Source organism: Heteronotia binoei, chromosome 18 (genome assembly GCF_032191835.1).
Source record: "Heteronotia binoei isolate CCM8104 ecotype False Entrance Well chromosome 18, APGP_CSIRO_Hbin_v1, whole genome shotgun sequence".
NCBI lineage: Eukaryota > Metazoa > Chordata > Lepidosauria > Squamata > Gekkonidae > Heteronotia > Heteronotia binoei.
Genome location: NC_083240.1, coordinates 4,556,194 through 4,580,762, shown reverse-complemented (window position 1 = coordinate 4,580,762; position 24,569 = coordinate 4,556,194).

Below are 24,569 nucleotides of genomic sequence, written 5' to 3'. Positions count from 1 at the left end.
GTGGAACAGGCTTCCTCAGGATATGGTAGGCTCTCCTTCCTTGAAGGTTTTTAAACAGAGGCTAGATGGCCATCTGACAGCAATGAAGATCCTGTGAATTTAGGGGGAGGGGTTTGTGAGTTTCCTGCAGTGGTTGGACTAGATGACCCTAGAGGTCCCTTCCAACTCTATGATTCTAGGAAGGGAAGGGAAGGGATTCTTCCAATTCTCTTGTAGGGTCAAGAGGAATATAAAGGAAATCACAACAGATGAGAATTTTTTTCCTTACTAAACATTTTATGATCCAAGAGCAGACACTGGATTCTTGAGTGGAGTCCCTGCCTTGGTCCCTTTCCTTCTGTGGTGCTCCTGAATGAACCTTGAGTTAATATTTCTATCACTTAAAGAGAAAAAAATGAGAGAAAAAAATGGCTGGAATGGGCTTGGGTCAGCCATAGCTTTCGCAGGGGCTGTCCTTGAAAGGGCAGCTTATGTGAGTGCTCTCTCAACCCCACCCACCTCACACGGTGTCTATGGGGAGTGGGGAGGAAGATATAGGAGATGGTGAGCTGCTCTGAGACTCTGAGATTCATAGTGGAGGGTGGGTTATAAATCCAATAAACTTCTTGTTGTTCATCTTTTTGGCAACCCTCCATGCCTACGAGGTTCAATGTCACTGCGCACCATCAATTGGTACTTCAAGCAACCAACACACTGTCCCCATGGAGGACATTTTGGAAAGCTGAGCTGTACCCCTTAGAGAAGGTCCACTGCCTATCAGGGTCACGCATCTTGACAACATGGCTCCATCAGGCCAATGGAGCACAACCAAGTCTGCATTGGAATGCATATACTGGAGGATAGGGGGTGTAGGGAGAGAGTAGATATGTAAGGCCTAAATCTTCACTCCATTTAAGTCCTCATCCTCCTTCCTCACATGTTTTTTTTATTTCATTTTTGTATTTATTTGTCTTTTTTGCCAGCAGTTTCAATTCCTCATATTCATTTCTTGAGGTGTAGGCTGTTTGCAGGCAGAGACGTAGAGTATCACTCACCCCTCAGCTGCAATGTCTTTTCAGGCACCATGGATTGTCCATTGTCCATGGATTGTCCCAGGGGAGGGACGGTGGCTTAGTGGTAGAGCATCTGCTTGGTAAGCAGAAGGTCTCAGGTTCAATCCCCGGCATCTCCAACTAAAAAGGGTCCAGGCCAATAGGTGTGAAAAACCTCAGCTGGAGACCCTGGAGAGCCGCTGCCAGTCTGAGTAGACAAGACTGACTTGGATAGGCCAAGGGTCTGATTCAGTATAAGGCAGCTTCATATGTTCATATGTACACTTACAAAGTTTAATGCAGAATTCCAGATGCAGAGAGAGAGATAGAGAAATTGCATGCCTTTTGCAGGGAATTTCAATGTGAAGACATTGCTTAAAAGTGTGAGAATCACAGAATTGTGGCTGGGATTGGGGGGGGGGGCTGCTTGCCCTGAGGGGAAAGTCTTATTGGCAAGCCCCCCATGCCTAGGAGGGTAAGCATCACTGACACAGAAGAGATGAGAAATTCGGTCATCTACAAAGGGACCCACTTTGCGTGTTCCTGCCTTCTGAATGAGTGGGAACCTGGGACAGGGCCTTATCGGTTATGGCACCAAAGCTCTGAAACTCTCTCTCCAGGGAGATTCAGCTATCCAGCTATCCATTTCTGTGGCCCTCTTCCCCAACAAGTCCATTTGGCATTCCCTTAAGGATCCCACCTGCGTAATCACTGTTTTAATTTCTGTTTTCATTGTTTGTCTGCATTTTAACTGTCCCTTTTTCATTATCTTAGTGATATATGTTTGGGGTGGCTTTAATGGTTTTGAAATGTGGATTTTAACATGCATGTTTTCAATGGTAGCCCTTGAGTGCCCCACATCAAGGCAGAATGGTGGGGTGCAAGGTTTATGAATAAAATTAAGTAACTTCTGAAGTCTTCCGAGTGACTGGTTGGTTCCTCTCTGATAGAATCTGCCTATCGATGTTTCTGGTTGAATCCGAGGTCATCGCCAGCCCCTGTCAGGTTGTCTCAGTGCATTCTGATGGCTTGCTTCATTCTCCATCAGTTCGGCCTTCTAGAAGCCCAGTTCAGCTGCCCAGATCTTCTGTGCCCCGGTCTCCGAGTGCTCCTACCACTGCTTGCCATGTTGTGCCCCGACAGCTCATTTGCTTTCACCAAAAGGCAGACCACCAAAAGGCCACCACCACCACCAATGAGACACCATATATTGGGCAAAGCCAAAGAAACTGAAAAACGTTGGTCCTCCCAGCCTCTTCTTTCCCCTGACAGACACTCACAATTGAAAGATTAAGATGCAGGGGTACAACTGGTTTAAAAGGAACTGAAAAATAAGGAAGGGCTGTGGAGACGTTTTCTATGCAAAGGAGGTTTTTCAACAGAGGCAAGATGGCCAGCTGACAGAATGCTGATTCCGTTAACTTAGGCAGATCCTGAGAAGGAGGGCAGGAAGGGTTGCTTCAGTTCTCAGTTCTCGAGGCCCTTTCTTACACACCCAGGGAATGCAAATTGCCACTTTGGGGTCAGAAAGCAATTTTCTCTAGATGAGTTTGGCCAGGGACCCTGGAGGGCTTTTTGGCCATCTTCTGGGCATGGAACAGGAGTGGCTGGGGGTGGCTGGAGGGAGGTACTTCTGAATTTCCTGCTTTGTTCATGGGGTTGGACTAGATGGCTCTGGAGGTCCCTTCTAACTCTATCATGCTATGATTCTAGACTGCCCTTACGAACCTCATGAGAGATCCCCAACCGAGCATCGAAGGGATAATGGACTGTGATTCAGCCCGTCTATCACAACCAGTTGTCCTCCATGTGGGACGTATTCTATGGGGTTCCATAGGCAACATTTCTTCCCCCCTGCTTTACAACATCTATGTACAGTCCTTAGGAGAAATCATTCAGAGTTTGGGGATTGTTTGTCAGTTGCAAAGAGCCGGTAACACCGCACTCTATTTTTTTCTGATGCAAACCTCCTAGTGATGTGGCAGAGGTCCTGGATTTTTAGTCTAGCATACTGAGGCAGTGATACTCTGTCTTCTTGGAGCTTGTGGGGCAACAGTGGGAGGGCTTCTGGAGTTCTGGCCCCACTGGTGGACCTCCTGATAGCTCCTGGGTTTTGACCTCTGTGTGACACACAGTGTTGGACTGGATGGGCCATTGGTATGATCCAACATGGTTTCTCTTATGTTCTTATACCTGGGGCAGTGATGCTCTGTTTCTTGGTGCTGTGGGGGGGGGGGGGGGAGAGTGGGAGAGCTTCTGGAGTTCTGGCCCATCTGGTTGACCTCCTGATGCCACCTGGGTTTTGGACACTGTATGCAGAGTGTTGGACTGGATGGGCCATTGGCCTGATCCTACATAGTTTCTCTTGCGTTCTATTGTACTGTGAGCTGCAGGAGCTCTCCAAGGTCTTGGATAAAGGTCTTTCCAAGCACATAGGAGCTGGTCTCCTGGCCTGGAGATGCTGGAGATCAAACTGGGGACTTTCTGCTGCGACCCCACTCCAAGTTCAATGGCTGAGAGTGAAGAAATGGAAACTAAATCCTGACAGAACAAATCACATGGGTCAGGAAGGTGGAAATCTTGAAGGACATTGGATTTCCCTCCCACCCTGTTATCTCCTGGGCATTTTTGAAAACTCAAACAGATACAGACAGCTGTTTAATTTTCTTTTATTCTTTTGTTGATTCATTCATTCAATCAATGATGGCCCTGGCAAATTCATTCTTGTGGCAGCTAAACTTTTTTTTTTTCTAATCTTGCCACATTCCAGGAAATCATATCATCTCACAGGGGTTTTGAAGGATGTCATCGATGTTCAGTTCTCCTGTGGGTCAGAAGCAGAAGAAAGGTTAGGCTTCCCCCCTGCCTGTAACCCTCCCTGGGGAGCCTTCTTGGAACAGTCTAAGGTCACACCAGGTATTACAGGTGGATCAAGACCAAAGGCAGTTCGGGGGCGGGAGGGTCAACTGGTTATATCCCAATTGCCATGTAGAGGAACATTCTGGTTTCTGCAGATCACAAGGATCCACGTGTGATCCATGAGAGACCTCTGGTGGCATCAACTTGGCTTCAAAGGTTGGCCAAGGTGAGCTTGGAGGTCATCGTGACCCTTGGAAGCTGTCCTGTGCTGAGCTAGACCGAGAGTCCCACTCCGCCAGTCCCATCAACTCCAGCTGAGGATTGCTGGCTGAGGATTCCAATCAAGAGTTCTTTCGAAGCCAGGCTCCCTTGGAAACGGAGCATGTGAGGACTGAATGCAGGACTGAATGCTCCCCATGTTGCAACTGCTCAGCCAGAGAAAGCTGCATCTGGTTCTGTGACGGAACCGGCCCGATTCTGCCTTCAGACCCGGTCCCGTCAGCTCCCTATGGAGTCGCCAACTCCTGGAGGGAGCTATCTCTCCTCCTGCCCCTTGGGCTCGCTGCCACCACCTGCTCAGTCTTGGGGTTCAGATTGAGAGGAACAGGACTCCCAATCCCCCTCTCCAGCTGTGAGGCTAGGCCTCAAGGTCCTCTGCCACCCTGCACTTGGGTTTCACAGAGACCTCAGCGCTTCTTTGGGGCACCCCTGGAGGATTGGCACCTTATCCACCTGCATGCCTTCCCCCTTCCCCGGGGCCCCCTTTATAAAAACAGCGTGGTCTACAGCGGTCTGGGGATCTATGTGGTACAGAGTTTGGCTGCCAGCATTTTAAACAGTAAAAATATATTTATTTAAAAAGGGAAAAGGATAGGGAAAGAAAAACAAAACAAAAACAGTTGCCTTTAAAAAGTTAGCACAGCACAGCACCGCACAGCAAAGCACAGCAAACAGTATAACAAAATAAAGGTGGTTTTTAAACGCATCGTACTGTCCCTGGTCTATACTTGATCTGCCTAAGAGAATGACTTACTTTGTCTTACTGCCTGGAGCCTCCCAGGCAGGAGCCCACAGGCAAGCAGCCTCCCTTCCCGAGCGCCTGCTGCAAACTGAGAAACTCTTCCTGCCTAGCACATGGCAAGAACAACAGCCCTTCCTGTCTCTCTAGGAGACTTTCCCCCTAGCGTTGTTGGTTTGGCTCTGGAAGGGAGGGGGGGAGTGAGGGGAAGGCTACAAAGCCTGCTGAATGGATTTACTGATCCCTGCTTTTTTGGATGAAGCACCAACACTCTCAGATGGCGTTTCTCCACAGGTTCATTGAAGAGGAGGAGGTTGAATTTATACCTCACCCTTCGCTCGGAGTCTCAGAGGGGCTTACAATCTCCTTCCCTTCCTCTTTGCACAGCAAACAACCTGTGAGGTAGGTGGCGCTCTGAGAGAGCTCTGAGAACTGCTCCTGAGCAGAACAGCTGTGACAGAACTGTAGTTTGCCCAATGTCACCAAGCAGCTGCGTGTGGAGGAGCAGGGAATCAAACCCAGATCTCACAGGTTAGAGGTTGTGTTCTTAACCACTATACTAAAGTGGCTCTTAAGTGCAGGAGAGGAAAAGGAAAGGTCCCCTGTGCAAGCACCAGTCATTTCCGACTCTGGGGTGACGTCGCTTTCACAACATTTTCACGGCAGGGTGGTTTGCCTTTGCCTTCCCCAGTCTTTTACACTTTCCCCCCAGCAAGCTGGGTACTCATTTGACCTATCTCAGAAGGATGGAAGGCTGAGTCAACCTTGGGCCGGCTACCTAAACCAGCTTTCTCTGGGATCGAACTCAGGTCGTGAGCAGAGAGTTCAGATCACGGTACTGCAATACTGCTGCTATACCACTCTGTACCACGGGGCCACCTTAAGTGCAGAGGCAGAGATAAAGACTGTCCTACCCTGTTCATCACTCCAAACTTCTCAACAGGAAGCACTTTCACTTTCCCTCCGGGACTGGACTGTCTCTCCCTCGTTAAGTAGTTCACCTTCTCCCTCAGCACGAGATTCTCTTGAACCACATGTAATGACGCCACCACGTTGAGCTTGGGTATGGCTGAGGAGCGGCAGCACCAGAAGGAGCAACAGCAGAAGCTTCATGGTCGCTGGAAGCGTCTTGCACTCAGGAAAGGCTGAGAGAGAGAAAGGAGGAAGAGTGTTCGGCCACCCTGGGAGCTGCTGGGGCTGTAGTCGACAGACTTTGGGGAAAGCAGCCTGGCCTGCTGTGGTACCGTTGAGACACTCTGTGTCAGTGGCCTCCTCCACGCTCTCATTTTCACTGCTTATCATGTGGGTGGAAGGGCTTTTTACCTGTGTTTTGCTCCCCCTAGTCGCAGATTTGATGTTAGATCGCCTTACGTCTGGCAAGTATATGTTGACAATACGGCAATGTAATATTAAATCAACCACTCAAGGGTGTAAGACATGTGCAGGAAAAAAAAATCTCAAAGTGGAGCATCATGGAACAAAAATGAGAGTGCAGAGGACGCCAGCGTCAAGGATTTTCCTCGCTCAAAGACACGTGCTAAAGAAAAGCTTCCCTTGTTTCAGGGCTTCCCAAGATTCGCAAAGGATGTGTTGCCCTTGGAAGGCCTGGAATGGCTGCTGCTAAACAACATGCCTGCATGCTGACATCCACTGAGCCTAACCAAGATACAGGCATTTGTGGGTGCTGAAGATGCTACGGATCAGTTCTTAGCAAAATCTGAATTCAAGACCAGTATCAGCCATGGTGGGTTGGAAGCAGCCCTCGTTTTCCCATGGGGGAGGCAACCTGATTGCCTTCTTCCTATTGTGGCAAATGGCACCCCCCCAAAAAAATCCTGCTTCTGGGAGACAGGAGATCCTCAGGAACAGTTAGGGGTACAGAGAGCATTTACAGTTGAACTAGGAAACCAGCCAAAATCATGTAGCTTTTTTGTACTACTCAGAGATACCAGCCCTCTGTTTTCATTCCACATCTCAGTCTCTTTCCTATCAGGAGCTCTAAGCAATCGGGGAAGATGACAAGTAGATCTTCTCCAGCACTGACCTATGACTGACACGGCAGATGGGAATCCCAAGGGCAGAATGTGAAGGCTGCCAGGAGCGGAGAGAGAGAAAGCAGCACTCCTCTCCATGGCCTCCAAGTAGTTCTGCAGGCTCCATGGAGGAAGCAAGTGAGACTTCTGACTCTTCAGCAGAAACACATCCCTCCCCAAACTCAAATAATATACACCAAACCTCTTTTGATATTGCCATGGAGGGAGAAGGCCATCAGAAGGAGGAAGTAGTGATATGGCCACAAGGAAAATGAATTTCCCAGTGCCTACGCCCAAGATTTCAGGTCCTCTGGGGACTCACGATTAAAAGAAATGGATTCCAAACAAAAGTGATTTGGGAGTCAGATGCATACAAATAGAAACTACATCTCTGTTTGCGAAGTCTGGCCTTCATCTGCGGATACCTAAATCTGTGTATTGTATCCATGCTGACACTCAATAGATTCTTCTGTAAACTTGGGGGGGGGGGGGGCATTGCATACATATTGAATACTTTATAATCTAAAACTTCCCTTCCGTCACTGGAATCTTACCTGACGTGCTCTTGATTCCTTCTGAAGAGAGCTGAGGAACTCACCAGGGACACCCAGACTCTCCTGGAGTTTTATAGCTTCCCTGCGAATCAAAGCTGGCAAGCTCTTTTTATCTGGGGGTAGGAGCTGGCAAGCCCTGCTTATTCATGCCCGGCAAGAAGAGGGGGTGAGGCATGTGCCTTTCTTCTATTTTTATTTAAACATTTCTTCTTGGTGGAGCTGAAGGTGACGCGCAACACAGATACAGTACATCAAACAGAATGCTAAGAAAACATAACACCACAAATCTCAAATCCCAATTTAAGACTGCCAGTCAGCTTAAACAAATGTGATCCTGAATGAATCCATCTTCCGCTACCTCCGAAAGAACAGAAGTGAGGGGGCAGCTCCCTTGGGTGGGTGGTTGTTCTATAACAATATTGTTTCTTTTCACTGTCCAATGTATTTCTCTTTTAGCTGTATTGACATACTCAAACAGGGATATTGGCTGTTTATCCCATTACATATATTGAACCCATCTCTCACTAATTTTAATGTATTTTAATGTATTTTTTCCTAACGGCAAACTGTATGTATGTTACATGCTAAAAGGTAAATTAGTTGGATGGGAAATCTTCTTAGATATAAATACCTTCCTTTTGTCTCAGGCTTAATAAAATATAGCCATTAACAGACATTCTCACATTTTGACATATTAATTGCTTTCACATGCTCATGCTACTCAGATCAAAGGCTTGCTCAATTTGTTAATTTTACTATTCTGTCATTTAATCTTAAATTTGTACCATTTTGCATTCTAAACCACTCCCTACCAGATAAGTTTACTATACTGTCATTGGATCTTAAATTTGTACCAGTTTGCATTCTGAGCCACTGATTACGAGCTATGTGTGGCTTCGCTCACTGTACCAGATTCCTCGTCTGATGAAGTGTGCTTAGAGAGCACACGAAAGCTGACGTTCTAAATAACACTAAGTTGGTCTTAAAGGTGCAAGTTGACTCCTATTTTGTTCTAATATTGTTTATTGTTTGTGATTCTAATACTATTGGAAGCCACTCCGGGCTGTTTCAGGAGGAGCAGGAATGGATATAAATGTACAGAAATAATTAAATAACTGTGGGGCTGCCACTAAAAAGCTCCTGTCTTGCATACCCAATGGATGAACTGATTTGACTGGTGGGGCAATCAGGAGGGGTCCTCTCTTCCTGTGACCTTAACTCCCAGGCAGGGATGCAGGGGAGAAAACGTCCCTTCAGCTTCCCTGGCTCCAAGCCATGCAAGGTTTGGAAGGGCAAAACCAACACCTTGAGTGGGGCTCGGGGGGCTGATAGGCAGCCAGTGTAATTGCCACAGAATTGGCATCACATGCCGCCGATAGCTGGACCTATCTAGCAGTCTGGTTTCAGTGTTCTACCCTAGCTGCAAGTTCTGGACACAATTCAAGCAATACTCCTAAGCTTTGGAGTCTGGTGGCCAAAAATTCTACTCTGTGAGCCACGGGGATTAAACTTGTGAACTACTGCAGAAATTAGGTTGGTCTGGGGCCACTTTTCCTGAGCTAAGACAAAAATGGGTGAACCAGAAGCTAAAAAAACTGAACTAGCTAACTCTAGCTAACTCACACTAACTCAGCTTCGAGGAAACAGTGGCCCCAAGTAGAGGGTATGGGCAGTTGTCCCTCTCAACCTCCATTTTATTAGATAGTCTGAATACTTCTTCTGAAGGAGATTTTCCACCTGGACATTTCCAGGAGACAGTATTGGAATAAAATTCCCCCCAGGACAAGGGATGCATCTCAAAGGCACAAAACCCACTACTTTAAAACCAAGGTGGGCTTGAAGAAGGGAAGGGCTGGATTGTTCCAATTCTCTGTAGGGTCAAGAGGGATCAAAAAGACTTCACAACACAGGAGGTTTTTTCCTAATTAAAACTTTTAATAATCCTAGAGCAGGCACTGGATTCTTGAGTGGAGTCCCTGCCTTGGTCCCTTTCCTTCTGTGGTGCTCCTGAATGAACCTTGAGTTAACATTTCTGTCCCTTAAAGAGAAACTGAGAGCAAAAAATGGCTGGAATGGGCTTGGGTCAGCCATAGCTCTTGCAGGAGTTGTCCTTGAAAGGGCAGCTTATGTGAGTGCCCTCTCAGCCGCACCTGCCTCACAGGGTGTCTGTTGTGGAAGGAAGTTATAGGAGGAAGTTATAGGAGATTGTGAGCCACTCTGAGACTCTGAGAATTGTAGTGGAGGGTGGGATATAAAACCAATAATATTCTTGTTGTTCTTCTTCTTCCACACTGAAAAAAGCCCACATGGAAAGATATAGAATGAACCTTGTTACCATAAAGAGAAAGTGAGAGCAAAATGGGGGGAAAGTCTTATTGGCAACTCCCCTTATCCATGAAGGTGAACATCACTGCACACCATCCACCAGTACTTGAAGCTTGGAGAAACGTCGACTGCGGGGTGACAAGATAATGCATGGGATGGAGAAAGTAGAGAAAGAAGTCCTTTTCTCCCTTTCTCACAATACAAGAATTCGTGGGCATTCGATGAAATTGCTGAGCAGTCGGGTTAAAACGGATAAAAGGAAGTACGTCTTCACCCAAAGGGTGATTCACACGTGGAATTCACTGCCACAGGTGGTGGTGGCTGCTACAAGCATAGCAAGCTTCAAGAGGGGGTTAGATAAAAATATGGAGCAGAGGTCCATCAGTGGCTATTAGCCACAGTGTGTATATATGTGTGTGTGTGTGACACAGAGTGTTGGACTGGATGGGCCATTGGCCTGATCCAACATGGCTTCTTTTATGTTCTTATGTTCTTAAGCAACAGACACACTGTCCCCATGGAGGATATTCTGGCAAAGCTGAGCTGTACCGATTGGAGAAGATTCACTGCCTATCAGGATCATGTATCTGAGACAAGATGGACTCCATCAGGCCAATGGAGTGCAACAAAGTCTGCAATTGCTTCATGGGCTGGAGGATACGGGGTGTAAGAAGAGAGGAGACATGTAAAGCCTAAATCTTCACTCCGTTGAAGTCCTCATCCTTTGCCTTCACCCCTTAAGGACCAACAAGTTTTCCTGATTTCCGTTTCATATTCATTTGTCTTTTTGCCATCAGTTTCAGTTCCTCATTTTCTCTTTTTGAGGTGTAGGTTGTTTGCAGGGAGAGACACAGGTCGGGTATCTCTCATCCCTCAGCTGCTACATATCTTCAGGCACCAGTGATTGCCCACGTACACTTGCAGATTTAAATGCAGAATTCCAGATGCAAAGAGAGAGAGGGAACTGCGTGCCTTTTGCAGGGAAAGTTCAGTGTGAAGACATTGTTTAGAAGTGCGAGAGAGACAGAATTGCAGCTGGGGAGGGGATTGCTCGCCCTGGGGTACGGGGAGTCTTGTTGGCCATCCACCCCTTGCCTATGAAGGTGAACATCACTGCACACCATTAATCAGCCCATGAAGCAACCAACACACTGTCCTCATTGAGGAGTGACCATCCCTAAAAATGCATTCTGGCAAAGCTGAGCTGTACCCGTTAGAGAAGGTCCATTGCCTACCAGGGCCATGCATCTGAGACAACATGGGCTCCATCAGCCCAAAGGAGCACAACCAAGTCTGCACTGGCTGCATCGGCTGGAGGATATGGGCTGCAGGGGGAGAGGAGGGATATTGTTCCTCTATGCCCACTTCACCCCGGAAATGTCCAGGCGGGAAAAAATCTCCTTCAGAAAAAGTATTCAAATGATCCAATCAAATGGAGCTTGAGATGGACTACTGCAATGTGCTGTCCTTGGGCCTACCCTTGAACTGAGTTCAGAAGCTGCAGCTACTGTAAAACACTGAGGCCAGACTGCTAGTTGGACCCAGCTATTGGGGACGTGTGATGCTGATCCTGCGGCAATTACATCAGCTTCCTGCATGGCTTGGAGCCAGGGAAGCTGAAGGAATGTCTTCTCCCCTGTGTTCCTGCCTGGGAGTTAAGATGACAAGGAGAGAGAGCCAGTCCTGACTGCCCCAGCAATGGAAGTTCGTCTGGTGGGTACATAAGAGAGGGCCTTATCAGTGGCAGCCCCCATCACTTGCATCTTGTAGGAGACAGTTGAGGAAGGACTGATTCAGGGTTGCATTTGTTTAAGTTTAATAAATTGTGATTTCCAGGGCTTTCTTTTATAGAAAAAGCCCAGCGGGAACTCATTTGTATATTAGACCACACTCACTGACATCACTGCTGTTTCACAAGGGGCTTTTTTGTATATAAAGCCAAACCCTGTGACACCAAACCAGCCGGAACTGCGTTCCTGCTTAAAAAAATGCCCTGGTGACTTCATATTTCGGGTTTTATATTTTATGGGCATTCCATTTGATGCACTGCATCTATATCGTACATCGTCTTCAGCTCCACCAAGAAGAAATGCTTTAAATAAAAACCAAAGGCACGTGCGTCTCCCCGTCTTCCTGCCCTCCATGAAAAAATTGGGATTGCCAGCTCCTCACCCAGAATAAGAGGAACTGCCGGCTATAAAAGTCAGGGAGAGTCTGCGTGTCCAGGGTGAATTCCTCTGCTCCCTTCCGAAGGAGTCAGGAGCACGAGCCAGGTAAGATTCCAGGGACCCTGGACTGAAAGGAAGTTTTATACTATAAAGTGTTCTATTTGTATACAAAGGCCTTCCCCAAGTTCGCAGAAGAACCTATGGAGTTTCAGTATAGCCCTTTCCCACAGGTTTAGGTATCCTCAGACAGAGGCCAGACGTTGCTAGCAGATCTATCGTTTCTATTTGTATGCATCTGACTTTCGAACCACTTTTGTTTGGAATCCCGTGTTCTTGATCATGACTCCCCAGAGGACATTCCTCTCAGTTTCAGCAAAATTTTCTCCCAGTGAAATCTATTTAGGTTACAGTCAGAGATAGTTCTTCATACAAGTCTTTCCTTGTCACACAGATAGAGCTATAGTCTGGCTGGAATCACAACAGCCGCTTTAAACATTGGCCATGGAGAGTAGAAAACGTTATTATCCCTGTGCCATATCACCACCCCCCTTGGGGTAATCTTCTCCTCCCCAGTTTCAAAAGAGGTTTGGTGGGTGGGGTTTGGGGGGGGAAATGGGTTTTTGGAGAGCCAGTTTGGTGTAGTGGTTAAGTGTGCGGACTCTTATCTGGGAGAACCGGGTTTGATTCCCCACTCCTCCACTTGCAGCTGCTAGCATGGCCTTGGGTCAGCCATAGCTCTGGCAGAGGTTGTCCTTGAAAGGGCAGCTGCTGTGAGAGCCCTCTCAGCCCCACCCACCTCACAGGGTGTCTGTTGTGGGGGAGGAAGGGAAAGGAGATTGTGAGCCGCTCTGAGACTCTTCGGAGTGGAGGGCGGGATATAAATCCAATATCTTCTTCTCATCTTCTTTTTCCTGAAGATTCAGAAGTTTCACCGCTTCCTTAATTGAGCCTACAGAACCAGGCCTTTTCTGGAGCAGGAACGCACAGGAATGCATTTCCACCTGGCCTGACTATCAGGGGGTGTGGCCTAATATGCAAATAAGTTCCTGCGAGGCTTTTTCTACCAAAAAAAGCCTTGTATGAAACAGTAGTGATGTCAGGGGGCGTGACCTAATATGGCAATGAATTCCTGCTGGGCTTTTTCTACAAAAAAAGCTGTGTGCAGAGAGAGCAGCTGCTGTGAGAGCCCTCTCAGCCCCACCCACCTCACAGGGTGTCTGTTGTGGGGGGAGAAGATAAAGGAGATTGTAAGCCGCTCTGAGTCTCTGATTCAGAAAGAAGGGCAGGGTATAAATCTGCAATTCTTCTTCTTCTTCTTCTAATTGGGCATTTTTTGAAAGCTTAGGTGACATCTTTCTCTCTCTCTGCTCTTGTGCAGCCTTCACAACCTGCCCTTGGAATTTTTTTCTGCCAGGTAAGTCATATGAGTAGTGGTTAAGTGTACGGGCTCTTATCCGGGAGAACCGGGTTTGATACCCTACTACTCCACTTGCAGCTGCTAGAATGGCCTTAAGTTAGCCATAGCTCTTGCAGAGCTGTCCTTGAAAATACAGCTTCAGTGAGAGCCCTCTCAGCCCCACCCACCTCAAAGGGTGTCTGTTGTAGGGGGAGAAGATATAGGCGATTGTAAGCCGCTTTGGGACTCTGATTCAGAGAGAAGGACGGGGTATGATTCTGCAGTCTTCTTCTTCTTCTTCTTCTTCTTCTTCTTCTTCTTCTTCTTCTTCTTCTTCTTCTTCTTCTTCTTCTGGTAGTTCTGAAGAAGATCTCATTGTTATTTGTGCCTGTTACAAGATTATGCATGGGACAAAGAAAGAAGTACTTTTCTCCCTTTCTCACAATACAAGAACTTGTGGGCACTCCATGAAATTGCTGAGCAGCCAGGTTAGAATGGATAAAAGGATGATTAGCACATGGAATTCACTGCCACAAGAGGTGGCGGTGGCTACAAGCATAGACAGCTTCAAGAGGGGACTGGATAAACATCTAGAGCAGAGGTCCATCAGTGGCTATTAGCCACAGAATATTGATGGAACTCTCTGTCTGGGCCAAGTAATGCTCTATATTCTTGGTGCTTGGGGCAGGGAGACAGTGGGAGGGCTTCTAGTATCCTGGCCCCACTGATGGACCTCCTGATGGCATTTGGTTTTTTGGCCACTGTGTGACACAAAGTGTTGGTCTGGATGTGCCATTGGCCTGGTCCAACATAGCTTCTCTTATGTTCTTATGTTCTTTCTTTCAGCCTTTCCTGAGTGCAAGACAGTTCCGGTGACCATGAAGCTTCTGTTGATCTTCCTTCTACTGCTGCCGCTCCTCAGCACCATTCAAGCTCTGGCACTCAAAGAGGTAGATCTCCTATATATTGGGGTGGGGGTGGGGAGAATTCAGCTCTTAAAGGAGACCGTTTTGGTTAGAGAAAGGCATCCATCAGTGAGTCTCCATCAGTGTTTTATGGGGATCTTTCCTCAAAGAACTCTAAAAATAACTTGTCCCAAGTTAAAGAAAGAATCTTTATTTAAAAAGAATAAAGAACAAAATCGTATACTGAAAGCATGTGTGGAAACACACACACAAGGCTAAAAGATTATAAACCAGGAATGGCCAAAATTGCTTAGTGTAACAGTCACATAGAATTCATGTCAGATATTTGAAAGCTGCAAGACACCAACACCAGATATTTGAGAGAAGGAAGGAAGGGAGGGACAGAGGAAGGAAGGAAATAGATGGGGAGGGAGAGGTGGAAAACTGCACCTAAATAAAGTGTTTGGAAACACAGAAGAAACCAACAAATCCCAAAGCTCCAAACTGAAGCCAAAGAAACTTCCTTCTAAATTGCTGACCTCTTGGTTGGGGCTGGGATTCTCGCAGAATTTCACCTCATCTCCAGACCATCGTTCCTCTGGAGGAAGCAGAGGCTTTGGAGGGCAACTGCTCTGGCATCCCGAACCTCTTCAACCCCTGCCCTCTCCCCACACTGCCCCCCAAATCTCCTGGAATCCCTCCAAAGCAGAGTGGGAACCTGCTTCAAGCTTATGTTGCTAGAATGCCAGTTTCCTTTCCTTTCATTTTAATATAATTTAATGTTGGGATTTATATCCCGCACATCCTGCTGAAGCAGGCTCAGGGCAGGTGGCAACATGAAACAAATACATTAACGTCATCCTTGATCACAAAAGTCATCAATGAAGCAATACTGGATCCTTCCTTGACAATGGAGGCACAGATAGCAGCCACTGCTAAAGCCGCCTTTTTCCACCTTAGGAGGGCGAAGCAGTTGGCTCCCTTCCTGGAACGCGGCGACCTAGCAACAGTGATCCATGCAACGGTCACCTCAAGGTTGGACTACTGTAATGCCCTCTACATGGGGCTGCCCCTGTACTGAACTCGGAAACTGCAGCTAGTGCAGAATGCGGCGGCCAGGCTGTTAGTGGGACTAGTGGGACTACCTCGGTGGGAACACATGCAGCCTATCTTGCGGGAGCTGCACTGGCTGCCAATTGTGCACTGAGTTCGTTACAAGGTGCTGGTTATTACCTTTAAAGCCCTATATGGCCGAGGACCTGCCTACCTTAGGGACCGCCTCTCTCCATGCATCCCCCAGAGAGCACTGAGATCTAGTTCTCAAAATCTCCTAAAAATCCCTGGAGCAAGGGAGGCCAAACTGAAAACAATGCGGGAGCAGGCCTTCTCAATAATGGCTCCCCACTGGTGGAATCAACTACCAGAGGAGGTGCGAGCCCTGCGGGACTATCATCAGTTCCGCAGGGCCTGTAAAACTGTCCTTTTTCAAATGGCCTATAAGATGGAATCCTGAAGTGACACCTAGCCATCTTGATATATACATATATACTGCGTTGTACTGTAGAAGAAGAAGAAGAAGATATTGGATTTATATCCCGCCCTCCACTCCGAAGAGTCTCAGAGCGGCTCACAATCTCCTTTATCTCCCTACCCCACAACAGACACCCTGTGAGGTAGATGAAGATATTGGATTTATATCCCGCCCTCCACTCCGAAGAGTCTCAGAGCGGCTCACAATCTCCTTTCCCTCCCCACCCCCCAACAGACACCCTGTGAGGTAGATGAAGATATTGGATTTAAATCCCGCCCTCCACTCCGAAGAGTCTCAGAGCGGCTCACAATCTCCTTTCCCTTCCTCCCCCACAACAGACACCCTGTGAGGTAGATGAAGATATTGGATTTATATCCCGCCCTCCACTCCGAAGAGTCTCAGAGCGGCTCACAATCTCCTTTCCCTTCCTCCCCCACAACAGACACCCTGTGAGGTAGATGAAGATATTGGATTTAAATCCCGCCCTCCACTCCGAAGAGTCTCAGAGCGGCTCACAATCTCCTTTCCCTCCCCACCCCCCAACAGACACCCTGTGAGGTAGATGAAGATATTGGATTTAAATCCCGCCCTCCACTCCGAAGAGTCTCAGAGCGGCTCACAATCTCCTTTCCCTTCCTCCCCCACAACAGACACCCTGTGAGGTAGATGAAGATATTGGATTTATATCCCGCCCTCCACTCCGAAGAGTCTCAGAGGGGCTCACAGTCTCCTTTACCTTCCCCCCCCCACAACAGACACCCTGTGAGGTAGATGAAGATATTGGATTTATATCCCGCCCTCCACTCCGAAGAGTCTCAGAGCGGCTCACAATCTCCTTTCCCTTCCTCCCCCACAACAGACACCCTGTGAGGTGGGTGGGGCTGGAGAGGGCTCTCCCAGCAGCTGCCCTTTCAAGGACAACCTCTGCCAGAGCTATGGCTGACCCAAGGCCATGCTAGCAGGTGCAAGTGGAGGAGTGGGGAATCAAACCCGGTTCTCCCAGATAAGAGTCCGCACACTTAACCACTACACCAAACTGGCTCTCCTGTAGCACCTTTAATTGTAGTGGTTTTAATTAATTTATCTTAAATGTATTTTAATTGTATTTTATTGTATAATGTATTTATTATAATCATGGTACACTCCATGTCTTGTGAGCCGCCCTGAGCCTGCCTTGGCGGGGAGGGCAGGATATAAATAAAAGTTTATTATTATTATTAATATATAAATCACAATCCAACAAACTGTAAAACCAAATGACAATGTACCTGAATCTGCTCAGGCCTTCTAATGGTAACTAAGTTACAGGGGTTTTACCAGAATAAACAGTGTAGGAACAGCCTGGGTCAACATACAGCAGGAGCAGGTTGTCGTTCTGGCATTCCTGGAGGACACGGGCTTGTCGTCTGGGGAGGGCCACCATGACCGCATCCCGAATGTCAGGTCTCTGGGAAGAGGAGACACTTGTTGGGCTCACTGAAAGATGGGATTCAGACGTGACTCTAGAACTTAACTCAATAGACTCATGTTTTTCTCCAGGACTGTGGATGGTGTGAGAAGCGATCTCTTGCTGAAGGAAAAGGTGAACTACAGAATGAGGGAGAGACGCTCAAGTTCCGAAGGCACAGTAAAATAAGTAGGTTTAAGCTTCCTGTTGAGTTTTGGGACAATGGATGGGGTAGAACTAAAAAAGGTAAAGGTAGTCTCCTGTGCAAGCAGCAGTCATTTTCGACTCTAGGGTGACATTGTTTCACAACATTTTCATGGCAGTCTTTTTTACGGGGTGGTTTGCCATTACCGTCCCCAGTCAGCTACGCTTCCCCCCCCCCCCCCAGCAAGCTGGGTACTTCTTTTACTGACTTTGGAAGTATGGAAGGCAGAGTCGACCTTGAGCCAGCTACCTGAACCAGCTTCTGCTGGGATCGAACTCAGGTCGTGAGGAGAGGGCTCCGACTGCAGTACTGCAGCTTTACCACACTGCGCCACTCTGGGCTCTACCTTTGACCAATTCCCCACTAGGCTGGTTCAAGCATTGGGGCTCTTTCCCCCCAATGCTTCCGTGCGATTTTGCAGAAGCTGCACCGGGATTGTGATTTGCCTCAACTCTTTCCCGTGTCAAGCATGATCCTCTGAAAACCGGTTTCTACTTCCCACAAGAAAGAGGCAAGACAAGTTGCAGCTTCAGGGCAGCTTGTGTGAAATCAGATGGAAGCTTCAGGGAAAATAAGAGCTCCCATGCTGGAACAAGTCTCGTGGGGAATCAGTCTTAATCTCTCCTTCCTAGGCCATGCTCCCATTTACTCCCCAAAATCCAGTTGGAATAGGTCCCCATTTGTGAAGAATTTTTTTTTCCTTTGGAGATTTGAAAGGAGCAGAACCTGCATTTTCAGCTATAATTCCTCCCCCTCCCTGGGCAGAGAACAGGCAGAATGGGAATGGAGTCGGGGGAGAGAAATCAGCTCAGCTCCTTTCCAGACTTACCTCAGCCCACCTTCATAGAATTGCTAATTAGGTATAGCTAGGGACAATTGGATGGGCAATTCTTGCCCCCCTCAGCAGGAAACAGAGATTTGGAAGAAATTTCTAGAATCTTCAAGGAAAGCTTCTCTGAAACAGGGAAACAGCTTGGCCTGTTCAGTGGGGGGTGGGGTGGGGGAAACAGATATGATAAAAACTCCTTAAAGGAAGGGGGGGTCTCTTTTGTGCTGAGTCCGTCAAAGCAGGCAGAGCTCTTAACTGAGGTCTGGAGGAGTTTGCCATTGTCCCCGTGCTCACCTAAAGAAGTGGAGAAAGCTTCAAGGTAATGGTTACTTTGCAGAGAACAGTAACTTTCTAATATAAGGCGTCTGTCCTATATTTTTTCATTTTTTTCATTTTCATTTTATTTGATTTATATACCGCCCTACCCCACCGAGGCGGGCTCAGGGCGGCTCACAACATAATAATTCTAACAATAAGGTTTAAAAATTAAAATACAATAATAATTTACATAATTAAAAACAACTAGTATCAATGTATCAATCAATGTCAGTATGCTATTTTATTGTCTTCAGAATATTTCAATGCCGGTCAGTTATAAGCCAACTGGAAGAGGACTGTCTTACAGGCCCTGCGGAACTGTCCAAAGTCCTGCAGGGCCCTGACCTCTTCCGGTAGCTGGTTCCACCAGCAAGGGGCTGTGATTGAGAAGGCCCTGTCCCTAGTTGACTTCAGCCGGGCCTCCTTTGGCCTGGGGATTACAAGCAGATTTTGAGAGCCGGATCACAGCACTCTCTGGGGAGCATATGGGAAGAGACGGTCCCTAAGGTAGGCAGGTCCTAGGCCATATAGGACTTTAAAGGTAATAACCAGCACCTTGTACCGCACTCGGTAAATTATTGGCAGCCAGTGCAGTCCCCGGAGCCCCGGCTGAATGTGCTCCCGTCTAGGGAGCCCTAATAACAGCCGAGCAGCGGCATTCTGCACTAGCTGCAACTTCCGGGTTCGGCACAGAGGCAGCCCCATGTAGAGGACATTACAGTAATCCAACCTTGAGGTGACTGTTGCATGGATCACTGTTGCCAGATCGTCCTGCTCCAGGACACTGTCTTGCCCGCCTAAGGTGAAAAAATGCAGACTTAGCAGTGGCTGCTATTTGGGCCTCCATAGTTAAGGCAGGCTCCAACAGTACCCCCAAGCTCTTGACCCTGTGCGCCATTGTCAGTGGCACACCGTCAAAAGCTGGTAGGGGAATTTCCCTTCCCGGACCACGGCGACCCAAGCAAAGGACCTCTGTCTTCGCTGGATTTAGTTTTTAACATTTGATAGGGCAGGTATAGAAAGAGGGACAGAGGAATTGTGTTCTACCCATTTCTTTTGAATCCCTTACCCAATCTGGTGCTGTGCTAAAAGTCTGTTTGGGGATGTTTCCTTTGTAATAAATACTCCTTAGCTTTTGATGCTGTTAGTGGTTCTCTGTACCACACAGACGTCCACAGTCTTGGGCGTGTTGTTTTAAAAAGGGGTGCCAGGGAGAAAGCAGTCAGTCGGCAACTGGCTATTCCTCCAGGGGTGCATAAGGCAGTAAACTGTCTGTGTGGTGAGCAGGCCCTGGGCCATGAAAGCAAAGCCTCAGGACTTGGAAAGGGAGCTGGGAGTCCTGACCCTCCCAGTGGGCAATTCCTACAAGGGTCAGGGGGTGGCAGCGGGTGACCCAAGAGTGAGGAAGAGAGAAAAGCCTCTCCAAGTGGGGGGAGACCTTGGAAGGCAAGGTGGAATAGGGTTTGTGGGCCAGAGCAGGCCCATTCCGCCACACCATTGGACCTCTGGGGCCTGCATGTTTATATCTGCACTTAATTAAGCATAATAGACCCAACTAGTCCAACTTCCCCCCGCTGAGCAGTTGTGGGGCGTGCCTGCACAGAGCCTCATGTTCAGTCCTCATGAATTCCGTTTCAAAGGTAGCCTGACTTGGAGAGAACTCTTGGCTAGGGCCCTTGGCCAGCAATGGCTGGCAGAAATCCATGCTTCTAGGGGAGAGGGACCCTCCATCCATCTCAGCACAGGGCAGCTTCCTAGCCTTATGACTGCCAAGTTCACCTTGGCCAACGTTCGGAGCCAAGTTGATGCAACTCGGTGTTCTTTCATGAGTCACGACTGGATCCCAGTTTTCTGCAGGAACCAGAATGTTCCCCTTCACTGCGACTGGGAAATAACCAGTTGTCCCCCTCCCCCCAAAAACCCTGCCTTTGTTTCCAATCCAGAAACACTTTGGGTGACCTGAGACTGTTCCAAGAGGGCTCTATGTGAAGGGCTTCGGGGGCCCCTCTATAGGTTGAAAGCCTAACCTCTCCTTTGCTTCCTGCCCACAGAGAAACGGATCAAAAAGATCTTTAGAAAAAAGCATCATTGAATCCTATCCTGGACCTGAAATTCAGAAACAAACAATGGAAATCGCTTCCACAATCACCAGTTTGTCAGGGCCATAAATAAACAAATTAAAGAGGATTAAATGGTCATCTGTAATTGTCTCAGTTTTCAAAGGCACCCAGGAGGTGACAGAGGGGGAGGTAAGTCCAGGGACCTTCCATATTTCCTTCCCGACTTGCAGCTCACAGGCCAAGAAACGGGGAGCGAATCAGGCCACTAGAACATGCGGAGACCACCTTGCAGGAGCTGGCAATGACCTCGGATGAAGCCAAAAGCATCTCTAGGTAGACTATGAGAGCCAGTTTGGTGTAATCTGGGAGAACGGATGTGATTCCCCACTCCTCCACATGCAGCTGCTGTTAGGACCTTGGGCCAGTCACTCAAGGTCACAACAATTCTCTCAGAGCTCTCTCAGCCTCACCTACTGCACAGGGTGTCTGTTGTGGGGAGGGGAAGGGAAAGGAGATTGTAAGCTACTCTGAGACTCTGTGCAAAGGGCAGGGTATAAATGCAATCTCTTCTCTTTTTCTTCTCTGCCGTGTTTGAGAGAATCCAAAGAATCACTCAGAAGACTTTAGAATTGATTTTATTTTATATGCAAAACTTGCACCCACCTTTCGCCTTTACAAGGGCCCCCAAAGTGGCTGACCTTTTAAAACATGGATGATAAAATCCACATTTTAAAACCATTACAATCAGCTTGCCAGTCCCAAACACCCATCATTAAAACAATGAAAGAGACAGAATTGAAATATACACAAAACATGAAAACAGCAGTGAAAATGTGTTAGGGAGGAGGGAATACCTCGAGGGAATGCCAAATCAAACAAAAAATGGTCTTCATGTAGTGGCAGAAGGTGGTCACAGGAAGGGACAGGTGACTCTCCCTGGGGAGAGAGTTTCAGAGCTTGGTGCCATGACTGAGAAGTCCATGTCCCAGGTTCCCACCTACCTGATCTCAAAAGGCGGAGACACAAACCAGTTCCTGCGAAGATGACTGAATTTCTCATCTCTGCCACCAGCTCCAACTATTAACATTACTTCTCCCTTGAATGGACCCAGCCCACAATCGTGTCACTTTCACACCTTTTGTTTAATGTCCTCCTCACACGTAATTTCCCCTCAAAAGGCACTCAGCTTTGCCTCTCTTTGCACAAGAGGAATTCCGCATTAAAATCTTCAATGGTGCCAGCGCAAATGTTGCGGCTGAGGGGTGAGAGATACCTGACATGGGTCTCTCCCTGCAACAATCCACACTGCAAAGAATGAAAATGAGGAAACTGTTGGCAAAAATGCAAATGGATATGAAAAGGAAATTTGGCAAGGGTGGAGGATGAGGTTGTCAATAATACTCCCTCTAAACTGTTGAGTTGTGAGCAAAAGTTATAATTTGTGATCTACTGGCATTAAAGTTGTGATCTACTGTATAAATGAGTTTTCTCTGGGGCCATTCTTCCTGAGCTGAGACAATACTGTGTGAGCCAGAGGCTAAAAAATTGTGAGCTAGCTCACGCTAACTCAGCTTAGAAGGAACACTGGCCTATTGGCCATCCACCCCTTGTCTATGAAGGTGAACATCACTGCACACCATTAATCAGCCCATGAAGCAACCAACACACTGTCCCCACTGAGGAGCGACCATCCCTGAAAATGCATTCTGGCAAAGCTGAGCTGTACCCGTTAGAGAAGGTCCACTGCCTATCAGGGCCATGCATCTGAGACAACATGGGCTCCATCAGCCCAAAGGAGCACAACCAAGTCTGCACTGGCTGCATCGGCTGGAGGATACGGGCTGTAGGGGGAGAGGAGGGATATTGTTCCTCTATGCCCACTTCACCCCGGAAATGTCCAGGCGGGAAAAAAATCTCTTTCAGAAAAAGGATTCAAATGATCCAATCAAATGGAGGTTGAGAGGGACAAGTGCCATGCACTCTATTTGGGCCTACTCTTGAAGCGAGTTCAGAAGCTGCAGCCAGGGTAGAACCCTGAGGCCAGACTGCTAGTTGGGCCCAGTTATTGGGGGCATGTGATGTGGCAATTACACTGGTGTCTTTCAGCCCCTGAGCCCCATTCAAGCTGTTGGCTTGTCCTTCAAAGCTCTGCATGGCATCTGAAGGGACGTCTTCACCCCTGTGTTCCTGCCTGGGAGTTCAGATCACAAGGCTAGAGAGCCCCTTTTTGCTGTTCCTCCAACCGAAGACGTTCGTCTGGTGGGTACACAAGAGAGGGCCTTTTCAGTGGCAGCCCCCATCACTTTCATTCTTTAGGAGACAGTTAGGAAGGACTGATTCAGGGTTGCATTTGTTTAAGTTTATTAAATTGTGATTTCAAATTTTGGGTTTTATATTTTATGGGCATTCCATTTGGCGCACTTCATCTACATTGTTCATCGCCTTCAGCTCCACCAAGAAGAAATGTTTTAAATAACAACCAAAGGCACATGAGTCACCCCATCTTCCTGCCTCCACCACGAGGTTGGACTACTGTAATGCCCTCTACATGGGGTTGCCCCTGTGCCAAACCCGGAAGTTGCAGTTAGTGCAGAATGCCGCTGCCCGGCTGTTATTAGGGCTCCGAAGATGGAAGCACATTCGGCCGGGGCTCCGGGGTCTGCACTGGCTGGCAATAATATACCGAGTCCGGTTCAAGGTGCTGGTTATTACCTTTAAAGCCCTATATGGCCTAGGACCTGCCTACCTTAGGGACCGTCTCTCCCCACATGTTCCCCAGAGAGTACTGAGATCGGGCTCCCAAAATCTGCTTGTTATCCCCGGGCCAAAGGAGGCCCATCTGAAATCCACCAGGGACAGGGCCTTTTCTGTAACGGCTCCTTACTGGTGGAACCAGCTGCCGGAAGAGGTGAGGGCCCTGCGGGACCTTGGCCAGCTCCAGAGGGCCTGTAAGACAACCCTCTTCCAGCTTGCCTATAACTAACTGCCGTTGGAAACTCTATAGAAGGTTGTAGTGCAGTATTCTGATAGATCTCTTGTTTTACATGTTTTATTATTTTACTGTTTTAACTGCTGTAACTTGATGTATTTTAAAGCTAAAATTTATGTTAGATCTTATATGTTGTGAGCCGCCCTGAGCCACTTTGGTGGGAAGGGTGGGATATAAATTGAAATAAACTGAAACTGAAACTGCCCTCCATGAAAAAATTGGGTTTGCCAGCTCCTCCCCCAGAATAATAGGAACTGCCAGCTAAAAAAGTCTGCGTGTCCAGGGTGAATTCCTCTGCTCCCTTCCGAAGGAGTCAAGAGCACGAGCCAGGTAAGATTCCAGGGACCCTGGACTGAAAGGGGTTTTATACTATAAAGTGTTCTATTTGTATACAAAGGCCTTCCCCAAGCTTGCAGAAGAACCTGTTGAGTTTCAGTATAGCCCTTTCCCACGGGTTTAGGCATCTGCATACGGAGGCCAGACTTTGCTAGCAGATCTATCGTTTCTATTTGCATGCATCTGACTTTCGAACCACTTCTGCTTGGAATCCCGTTTTCTTGATCATGACTCCCCAGAGGACATTCCTCTCTGTTTCAGCAAAATTTTCTCCCAGTGAAATCTTCTTAGGTTACAGTCAGAGATAGTTCTTCATACAAGTCTTTCCTTTTCACACAGATAGAGCTATAGTCCGGCTGGAATCACAACAGCCACTTTAAATATTGCCAAGGATAGTCGAAAACTTTATTATCCCTGTGCCGTATCACCACCCCCCTTGGGGTGATCTTCCCCCCAGTTTCAAAAGAGGTTTTGGTGGGGCGGGAATGGGTTTTTCCTGAAGATTCAGAAGTTTCACGGCTTCCTTCATTGAGCCTACAGAACCCGGGCTTTTTTGGAGCAAGAA